The sequence below is a fragment of the Octopus bimaculoides genome, chromosome 11 (assembly GCF_001194135.2).
Source record: "Octopus bimaculoides isolate UCB-OBI-ISO-001 chromosome 11, ASM119413v2, whole genome shotgun sequence".
NCBI classification, from domain to species: domain Eukaryota; kingdom Metazoa; phylum Mollusca; class Cephalopoda; order Octopoda; family Octopodidae; genus Octopus; species Octopus bimaculoides.
In genome coordinates, this window is record NC_068991.1 from 22,397,247 (window position 1) to 22,407,008 (window position 9,762).

Genomic DNA, 9,762 nt, shown 5'->3' on the forward strand with positions numbered 1-9,762 from the left:
ATAACATCAAGAGGTTGCCTCTACATGGACACTCGACCTGCTAGAAATAGCAGTCAAATTCTCTCAAATTACACACAAGAAGAAGAAAATTACACTAAGAAAAAGAAAAAGGAGGACAATATGTTCTCCATTTTTGTAAAACTCTCCAAATTTAGTTACAGTGGGATGGTCGTGGTTGAAATGCTTTTGATCATAGGTGGTCTGCTCAAGCAGGACTGACCTAGGGCTAAACAATAAGGATAACAGTAACACTACTACCATTCAATAACCAGCCCTTCCATTACCTTACCATCAACATCAACAACAACAACGCTAACCTTAGGCAAACAACAAATATTAGCACCACCACCATCATCACTTCCCTCTCCACCATTTAATGACCTACACCCACCCACAAACTCAGCATCATTAGAATGAACTTGTTGACCTTTATATTATTCAACTTAACATCATAACATTGAAAATGTTATCCTATTAAAAACGTCTGGTAACAATGAGTCTCGGGTGCTTATATATTAAAGAATATGGAATAGAAATTGACTGAAAATGAATTAAAACTTTCCAGTAAACTTTTAAATGCTGTGACATTTTATTGTTCAAACTTCTTTTTATTCCTTTACTTAATTAATTTTTAATTAATTTATTTTTTCCAGTGAGGTTATTTTATTGCTTCTTGTACTACTGTTTGTTCAGCTATATAAACTCCAGTACTTGACTGCTATTTTATTTGTCACCTCTTTCCATCCCTGGAAAGATGAAAGACAAAGTTGACTTTGATGAAGTTTGAACACATATCCTAAAGTGACATGACTAAATACCACAAGACATTTTGTACAACACTATAAATCCACTTACACACCAACCTCAAAATATAAAAATAACAATAATCCTTTCTTTTATTTTTCCCCCTGGGCTTATTCATATATACAATAACATGTTATAAGAAGGGTGACATAGATGTGTAGGAAAGATAAAAGAATACAAATAAAACACAAAACCACTCTTGATCCCATCAACTTCTGCTTCTATGTATACTTCATCCATTACTTATATATGAGGGGGTGCTGAAAAATTCCTGGCTTTAAGGGTATTGTGAAAGGTGTGGTTGAAGGTCCAACTTTCCGAATTCTTTTACAGGGATTAGAAAAACTGAAGGACCACTGCAATAAGTGTATGAATCTGAGAGGGGAATATGTTGAATAAAATCATAATTAACTGATCCTCCTTATTTTCTTTTACCCAAAGCCAGGAACTTTTCAGCACCTCCTCGTACACACATGTATATACGTACATGTGTGTGTGTGTGTGTATGATGAGCTTTTTCAATCAGTGACATTTTTATTAAATAAGTACCAGTTGAGCACTGGAGTCGATTGTAATCCATCTACCAAGTCAATTAATGAGGCTTTGGTCAACCCAGGTTTGTAGTAGAAGAAACTCACTCAAGGCGTCATGTAGCGGGATTGAACCAGAAACCCATTTATTGGAAAGTAACCTTCTTAACCACAGATCCATGCCTGCACCTGAATACAGAAAAAAAGAAAAGAAAATGATCTCAAATTACACTCACGTATCAATATTATTATTGATGTATAGTAATATATATTGTCTTCAAGATTGTTTAAATCAGTGGTTCTCAATCTGTTTGACTTTGTGATACACTGAAAACTGAATATAAAAATAGTTTCTCTCTGCATGGAGAGCTTTAAAAGAAACTATTTTATTGTTAAGCATAAGAAAAGCTTTTGTTTATCTTGTTTTGTTAATCAGAGGTGCAAGTATAGTTGTGTGATTTAAGAAGTTCAGCTGTAGAAACTCTGCCAAATCAGATTGGAGCCTGGTGTGGCCTTCTGGTTCACCAGTCCTCAGACAAATCGTCCAACCCATGCTAGCATGGAAAGCAGACATTAAATGATGATGATGACTTCCCAGTCGTATGATTTCTAGTTCAATCCCACTGCGTTTTCTACTGTAGCCCCAGAAGTCCATTGTATATACAACAGATATAAACGAGGATAACTTGCCATATAAGCAATGTCCCTTGATTCCAGTCAACTGTGACAATATGTTTGGTCACGAGGGAATATTACTGTGCCTGAAAATAGGTGAGGGTTAGTGACAGGAAAGAGCATCCAGCTGTAGAAATTTTGCCTTGATAAATCCCATCTGACCTATGCAAGCATAGTGAAATAGAAGTGGTGGCAGCAGTAGTAATAATAATGATTTGAATACAACAAACTTATGATAATATATTTTTCAAAATGCTGGAGCTCTAGTTTGGACTTCCCTAAAGCCTTAAATTGTATTTTGAAACACCGACAATGGCTCTAAGTACCCCTTTGTAACACACACCAGTGTACAATGGCACGCTCTTTGAAAGCCACTGGTTTTAGTGAATGAAGCAATGCAATAAAATATTAGCTATTATGCACACATACACAAGAGGGAAGACACTTTTTTCAGTTTCATGTGAATGTGTTAGAAAGAAGTGAAATGTTTATTAATCTGATTGCCTTATCTATGAATTCCAAAAGTACAAATATTCCTCAGCATCATTAGAATCAAACTCAAATGTATCCAATACTGAGCGATGCATTCTGCATTATTTTCTGTCATGTTGAAATATTTATGAATTTACTGAAAGAACATGGAAAGTTGTTATGTTAAACAGCTTGCTCAAAGTTTTCAAGATTTCCTAAAAGAAAGTGGCATTGATGTAAAATGATTTTGTTGTATTGAAAGTTATTATTGTTATTATTATTATTATTATTATTATTATTATTATTCAGTAGTTTTATTTTTATAACGTGCTTTCACTTCAATACCGAGCGCAGCTCTGTGTGCCTTGGGTATGTGCCGTGGTTTGCTGTGATGCTCTTATGGTTACTGTATTGAAAGTGTTTTGCGTAGGATGTGTGCAGTGCCCAGTAGTGCAATTTTCTGTATGTTATATATATTTGTTAGTCCTGGTGTTTTTGTTATGTATTTGTCTGAATATTTTTTTATCATACCTAATGCGCCCACTATGATAGGAATTGTTTCTGTTTTTAGACTCCACATTCAAGTTACCTCTGTTTCCAGGTTTTTGTATTTTGAAAGTTTATCCATTTCTTTTAGAGAAACGTCATCTGTTGGTATTGATACATCAATTGGAAAGCATTTTTTTTCCTTCATGATCATTGACATGGCCTTAATTTCTCTATCTGTGTGTATTGGCATACCCCATAAAATTGTTGCTTTCTTATTTTCTGTGACCTTTTCTGGCATGTGTTTGTACCATCTTTTTTTCTGTTGTTATTCCATAGTGTTGGCATAGCTTCCAGTGTATGTAGGTCCCAACTCTGTGTCTGCAAATATATTCCTTCTTAGGCAGGACTGGGCAGCCAGAGACAGTATGATTTATTGTTTCTTGTCCATCTCCACACATTCTGCAGTTACTTGTTATGTTTCTTTTCATTATATGTTTTTGGTAATTTCTGATGGGGAGGCTTTGGTCTTGTGCTGCAATTAAAAATTCTTCAGTCTCTGCTTTGAGTCCTGAGCTTCTCAGCTATTGCAGGGATTTTGCTTTGTCTATTATTATTATTATTATTATTATTATCATCATCATCATCATTACTACTACTACTACAGTAAAGAAGACAGTGAGTTGGCAGAACTAATAGCATGCCAGGCAAAATGCTTAGCAGCATTTCATCCATCTTTATGTTCAAATTCCACCGAGGTCGACTTTGGGTTTCATTCTTTCAGGGTCAATAACAGTAGCAGTTGAGCACTGGGGTCAATGTAATCAACTTACCCCCTCTCCAGAATTGCTAGCTTTATGCCAAAACTTGAAACCATTATTACTAGAGTAAAGGCAGCAAACTAGCAGAATCATTAGTATGCTGGACAAAATGCTTAACAGCACTTCGTCTGTCTTTACTGTCTGATTTCAAAGTCTGCCAAAGTCAACTTTACCTTTCGTCCTTTCAGGGTTGATAAAATAAGTACCAGTTGAGCACTGGGATTGATATAAATGACTATCCCCTTCCTCCAAATTTCAGGCCTTGTGCCTATAATAGAAAGGATTATCATTATTATTATTACTAAGGTAGCAACCTGGCACAATTGTTAGCATGCCAGGCAAAATGCTTAGCGGTATTTTGTCTATCTTCACATTCTAAGTTCAAATTCCACCGAGGTTGACTTTGCCTTTCATCCTTTCAGGGTCAATAAATTAAGTACCATTGAAACACTGGGGTCAATGTAATCAACTTGTCCCCTCACCCAAAATTTCAGGCCTTGTGCCTATAGTAGAAAGAATTATTATTATTGTTACTATAGTGTTACCTGTCATACGATATGTAACTTTGGAAGTATACTTTTGCTGTCATAGGTAATTTGATAAAAGTTGAACTATAATTATTTTATCAATGCCATATTTTTTGATGTTACCCATAGTGGCAAAAGTGTATTAATATTATTATAGAAATTGCAATAATATATTAATTTGGTTTAATATAAATTCTTAAGTTTGCAAATATCCTGGTGATTAATATAGAAATCTTTGCTAACAAGCAGGTTACTTGAAACAATGAAAACAACACTGGAATTTTAGACCCATGTAAACAGAAACATTGTCATGGACACATGCATATATAAAAATGACAGGCTTCAGCACGGTTTTCATTTACCAAATTCTACTCATAAGACATTGAAGCTGAAGTTGTGGTGGAATGTGCCATGCAGTGGGGGATTGAACCTAGACAACATGGTTAAGAAACAAACATTTTAATAACATAGCCAAGCTTATGCTTATATTATTGTTCTTGAATTAGAAGATTTGGAAGAAAGCCTGGGAAAATACCAAGATTTTATTTCTGAGAACTAATCTTCCTCCTCATGTTGGCACAAAAAATGATTCTGTGGAGCTGCAGGTTTATTATTTGATATCAGACAACCACCTGGAATTTTGTTTTCCAATGTAGAAATTGCCTCACATATCTATTTGGCTTAAATGCTTATAAATTGTAATGAAGAACAGTAATTTTCAAAGATGAAAACAAAGAACTATTATTGATCTAAGCAGATTGAACAGTTTCTTCAGTATAAAGAGAGAACATGAACTTCTAAGGCGGAAAGAGATATTTTTAGTTATAAAACAGATTTTCTCATGCCAACTAATGAAATATAATGTTACTGAGGAGGTGTCAAGTTTGAGCAAATGTTTTCATTGTTAAAGTTTTCATATTAAATAATCATTCTAAATATACAATAAAAAAATGAGTGCATATATATGTACACACACATACACACACATATATATATATATATATATATATATATATATATGTATGTATATATATATGTGTGTGTGTGTGTGTGTGTGTATATATATATATATATACGTACATACGCACAACTACACGCACATACACACATGCACACACACACTTCAAACTGCCAGTCAAACACCTTTGTACTGACCATTCCCCTACGCAAATGTGGAGAAACACTACACAAAAGACAGCCACTCCTACTACTAAATTCTTCCTACAACAGTAAGCAACACAAGTTCACTCACACATACACAGCCAAAACCACACACACACACACACATAAACACACATATGCACACACACGTGCTATTACACACACACACAGATCTGCAGCATGCACATATCCACACATACTTCCTCTTACACTCTCCTGTGTTAGAAAGAACTTTTTCTTTACCCATTTCCTTCCAGTCATTTCAAAATGTAACCACATGTGAATCGTTGGTGATTTTTTCCACCGTCTTCCCTTCTATTGAACTTTCCTCTGTTTCCGAAGAAGAGCATCTGCTCAAAACGTTAAACCATTTTTCTGTCCACTCCTGAGCGTCTGCTAATACACTACATGTACCATGTCCTCACATTGTTCTTTTCTTGTGTCTGTTCGTTTATATATATATATATATATATATATAGATGCACACAAACATACACACATCATTATCAACTTCTTTCTTATGTCCACTTTCCCATACTCACACGGGTTGGATGAAATTTGTTAAGGCAAATTTTCTACAACTGGATACCCTTCCTGTCACTAACCCTCATTTGTTTCCATGTTAGATAATATTTCCCCGTAACCAGATGTCACAGAAGATTGGAAATGAAGGACATCACTTGCATGACAGTGACATCTGTTTATAACTATCACATGATGTCAAGGCAAGGAGACAGTAACAGACACACACACTTATATATATATACACACACACACATACAATGGGCTTCTTTCAACTTCTATCTATGAAATCCATTCATAAGGCTTTGGTAGGCTTGAGGCTATAGTAAAAAGCACTTGCCCAAAAAGTGCAGTCCAGAGCCATGTGGTTGGGAAGCAAAACGCATACCACACAGCTACACCTGCACCCCTCTCTTTCTCTATATAAATATATATATACATACATACTTTTATATAAATATATATCGTCAGTGGATCTATATCCAAAAAAGAAGCACACCCTAAAGGATAAAGCAGTAAGGTATTTACATGCAGTTAAATATATGTCTAATCATAGAGTGACCGATGGTTTCACATCCATGGATGCAAAACCATTAGTCACTCTTTGACCTGACATATATTTAACTGCATATAAATATTTATATATATATATATACATACATATTAGAGGAAAAATCAAAACCATGGCAAAACGAACTTCTAAAGTCATTTAGAATAATTTAATTAGGGTAAGGTGAATACTTGAAGTCTTACAACTGTTTCTGGGATAAACCAAGTTGGTTAGCATGTCTATGCATTGGGTATTCCGTCATCAGAGACAAGGTATGAATATTTTAGACGGGGAAAATTTACAGTTTACACGTAAAAAACACCATTCAAGTGTGGTCATTGCCAGTACCATCAGACTGGCTCCTGTGCAAATGGCATGTAAAAAGCACCATTTGAGCATGGTTGAATCCAGTACCACCTGACGAGCCTTTGAGCTGGTGACACGTAAAAGCACCTACTACACCCTTGGAGTGGTTGGCGTTAGGAAGGGCATCCAGCTGTAGAAACTTTGCCAGATCAGATTGGAGCCTGGTGCAGCCTTCTGGCTCACCAGCCCTCAGTCAAACCGTCCAACCCATGCCAGCATGTAAAGCAGATGTTAAACAATGACGATGATGATGATGATGATGATGATGAAGGAATAAAATTCACAGATTATAAAGAATAAAATAGAATAGATTACTAAAATAGAAGAATAAAGAGTAAAAGTAGTTAGAAGAATACAGGCAGGAGAATAATGTTCACAACTCATCTTTTTCCAGAGGATATGGATGTTGGTTGGTACTGCCATAAAGTGCCAACCAACAGATCTAGAATTACATTATCTAAAGCATTCCTTCCTTGTTGAAGACAGAGGTTATGATTGAAGGGAAATTACATTGGTATTTCTAACAAGTTAAATGACCACATTGAGACTCCTATTTCTGGCTCATAGTAAAAAGGGTAAAGACCCCCTTCGATCAAGAATGACCATGGAATTGTACCGAGAAAGTTATCCTCAGAGGCACAAGTCCAGGCAAGGTTGTTTATGGAAGACCAGCCGTCACCTATGCATACCAGCCTCCCCTCTCCATGCCACCAATGTTATCCAAGGGAAAGGCAAAGGCCAATACAGCTTGGCACCTGTGATGTCACAACTCATTCCTACAGCTGAATGAACTGGAGCAACGTGAAATAAAGGGTCTTACTCTAGAACACAACACACAGCCCAGTCCAGGAATCGAACTCACTATCTTGTGAGCCTGGCACTCTAACCACTGAGTCATGTGCCTTCACATAGTATACAATGGTATTCAGTCTATGCTTGTTAAGAAACTCCTGTTCAGTTGATCAACCTGCTTGACCTAGTACCTCAATAAAATGACTTTAAAATAGGGAATCATATGCTTTGGAGTTTACTTTTTTTAAATCTGAATTTTAGGAGATTATGCATGATGATTCTTCCACAAATCTGCATTCCTTTGGGATTTCCTTCTGTTCATATTCCCTGACTTATGTCTTTAGTAAAGGGTTCAAGCTAAACATTAAATATCTAAGCTTCAGTTTCCTTCATGACTTAGTGTAGCAAGGCCTTAATACACAATTAGCTTATCAGCAATTGCTTCTAATTTAGGCACAAGGCCAGATGAAGGGAGAGGTTAGGCAATATCATCGACCCCAATACATGACTGGTGCTTTATTTTATCAATCCTGAAAGGATGAAAAGCAAAGTTGACATCAGCAAAATTTGAACTTAGCACACTAAGTCTGGAAGAAGTACTATAAAGAATTTTGTCTAATGCTCTTATGGTTCTACCAATTCACCACCCAGACTTGATACAAAGAGTACGCACACACACAGGGCTTACACATAAAACACACACACATACACACAACACGCGCAAACACAAACGCACTATAAGGCAACAGAATAAGCCTCTATGCAGTTGTTCGACTTGTTAAGTAGAAATAGCAGCCAAATTCTCCTTCATTTCACAGCCTACCGTTAAAAATAAATAAAGAATGCATTGTATATGATAAGTATAGCGGGGAAAAAGGGCGAAGGTGTTATGGCTGTAATTCCTTCGATCACAGGTCTTCTTGGTAAATGTTGCCATGGGCTAAACATGACTTATAGAGTGAGGTAGGGAACTCTACGAGATGTCACTCTACCTACTAAAAATATCAGCTAAATCTCCCTCAAATTACATTTCTGGAAAAGGGATGGAACAGAATTTATAATGTACCGTATTATGCAAGAAATTTTATACGAGATAGCAGGGCAAAAACTGTAGAGAAAGAAGCGCTCATTATATTCGAATGTAAACAAGATTAATGGATAAAACATATATTACTGATCTTTAGGAACAAAGAAGGTGATCGCATTTAAGCAGAGATCGAGTAAATGTCGTAGTTCTAGATAGCCAATACCGGGCAGAAACAAGGGGTAGCCATGACTGGAGCGCCTTTCATTATTGGTCTACGTAATAATGACTCACTCGGGTCTAAACAACAACAGACTACCAACATCCAGCTAACCAAATATCCGTTCCTATCATATAACCATTAACATCCCAATTTTTATAACAAACACACATACTGGAGAGCAGACACCTTATGAAATGGAGTAATTGGAGAGTGGGGTATGCCGTACCTGGACTCGACAATTTCCTGGAATCTTGGAAAATGTTTGCAAAAATTGAATTCAAGCATTCACAGAAGGGAGCTTAACTGAAAGAAACTTTGGATCTTCTAATAAAATTCTTGTCAGATGCCCTAGAAGAGCAAGCATTTGCCTATTAAACACACCCATTCCAGCTAACTTTCCAACTGAGAAGCGCTATACACACATACATCGGAAGGTGGACTCAAACAAGTTTATACCTCACATCTTCTTGGCTGATATACTACCTCCAGCTTCAACCCATTTGCACTGGCCTTTCTTCCGCATGTCACTCCCACGATGTTTAAATCCTCGCTCCTTAAACCGTTTATTAAAAAAAATATATATCATTCAGACTTTCCTTTCTAGAACCGATTCACTTTGGAATTTGTTGGTTCACTTTGCCTCACCCCCTAACACACACACTTCCTCGCCATTAAAACTAACCTGAAATAATTCAAAATATTTCCCCATTCAGACGAAGGGAAAGGACTGGAAATGATACGGATACTGTTCCACTACCATTGCCCACCTCCTCAGAGGAACCATTGAAAAAATGCTTGCCTTTCTTTCAG

The 9,762-nt window shown here is 36.4% G+C and overlaps 1 long non-coding RNA gene across 2 annotated transcripts in view; it reads right to left on the reverse strand.

Moving 5' to 3' along the window:
- Nucleotides 1–618: 618 nt before the first annotated feature.
- LOC128249030 (uncharacterized) overlaps nucleotides 619–9,762 on the reverse strand; it is a 9,981-nt gene continuing 837 nt past the window's right edge. The window contains exons 2-3 of one of the 2 annotated variants that reach the window (XR_008265129.1): nucleotides 1,354–1,523; nucleotides 619–746 (exon numbers count right to left, since the gene is read on the reverse strand). This is a non-coding gene — a long non-coding RNA (uncharacterized LOC128249030). Of the gene's footprint in view, nucleotides 747–1,291; nucleotides 1,524–9,762 lie in introns of both variants that reach the window. The other variant, XR_008265128.1, reaches the window with a different exon arrangement.